The sequence below is a fragment of the Henckelia pumila genome, chromosome 2 (assembly GCF_033568475.1).
Source record: "Henckelia pumila isolate YLH828 chromosome 2, ASM3356847v2, whole genome shotgun sequence".
Classification (NCBI taxonomy): Eukaryota; Viridiplantae; Streptophyta; class Magnoliopsida; order Lamiales; family Gesneriaceae; genus Henckelia; species Henckelia pumila.
This window is the reverse complement of record NC_133121.1, coordinates 181,163,081-181,164,782: the sequence shown is the minus strand read 5'-3', so window position 1 is coordinate 181,164,782 and position 1,702 is coordinate 181,163,081.

Here is a 1,702-nt window from a genome sequence, read left to right as displayed (position 1 = left end):
TACCGTGGAAAAAGCAACAAGGGTTTGGTTTGTGTTTGTGTGTAGGTATCATTATTATATAGTACTGTAAAAAATGGTGTTAATTTAATTTGCAGAAAATTGCTCCAACCACCACTGTGAAAGTACTCATGAGCTAATACATCTCTGTGTAACGAGTTTGAACATTTAAGCCTCTATGTTATAATTTTTTTTAGCATGAAAGTCCCTATCCGTATGAAAAAATAACATCAAATATCCCCGTGAAATTATTGAAGAGCTAATAACCTGTGTAATGGATTTGAGCAAATGAACCCCTCTATTATATTTTTTTTAGCACATTCTCCCCAAAATATATAATTTTTGTCTAAAATATATCTTACTATATTATTAAAGTAGAGACTCTCTAATTAACAAACTTTCAATTAATTGGTGAAGCTTGATTTGAAATTACCATTATCTCCTAACTTAATTTTCAATAAAACCAAAATTATTGGGCAAAATAGTCATTCTATACGGTTTTCTCTTTTCTAGCCATTAAAAGCTCACTTTGTGCCCTTTGATATTATTTTATTTATAAAAATGGCACTCACTTTATAAGATATATATATTCATTGTGAATATTTGTTTAGAAAAACATTATATTTTTATTATTTTTGTAATTTTAAAATTTATTATTTATTTTCTTCGTTAAAAAAATAAAATATACGAGCACGCAATGCGTGCGAAATACTAGTATTAAAATACAAAAAATACCTCCATTAAAAAATAATACTCTATCATTTTTTCAATTGATATATTTTATATTTCGATCCATCAAATTTGTTATGCAAAGATTTATTTTTTTATCATTTAAAATCGTACAAATCTCAACCGATTGAATTGAATTCTTATGTAATGATTGTATTATATTATCTTATATTAGCTACATGAAAAAAAAATATGATTATTTAAAAAATAATAATATTCTTATATAAGCACCAATTTTCTAAAAATTAAATGTCACGCAGTTAATCTTAACAAATAATTTGAGCACAGGATAAAAAATTCACAATGAAATTTTTTTTCTTTTTTTTCATTCTCATAGCTAGGTAAAATAGATTAAATATATTTTTAGTGAAAAATATTATTAAATATCTATTTTTTGTGTTATTATTTTTAAATTATCTAAAAATTATGTTTCGACAAAATATTATTTTTTTGGTGAAATTTTTTTATATATCATTTTAGTTTTTTTAAATAATCACATTTTTTCATGTAACTAATATAAGATAATATAATATAATCATAACATAAGAATTCAATTAAATCAATTGATATTTGTACGATTTTAAGTGATAAAAAAAATAAATAAATCTTTGCATAACAAATTTAATGGATCAAAATATATAATATATCAATTGACAAAATGATAGAGTATTATTTTTAAATTGAGGTATTTTTTGTCTTTTAATATAAATCCATTACACATAGGGTTATTAGCTTTTCAATAATTTCACAAGGGTATTTGATGTTATTTTCTCACTTAATTAGTAGGAAAACTTTCATAAATTTTAACTACTAGCCATATGTTGTTTCCACAAGTTAAAAGGGGGAAATTAATTTTTTGTGACGTATTATATAATTTTTTTTGTCTTATCGCCATTCAAATTAAGATCTTAATCCATTGATTTGCATTTTTTCAATTTTCATTTCTTTTTACCAGAGTAATAGTGTGGCATCATAT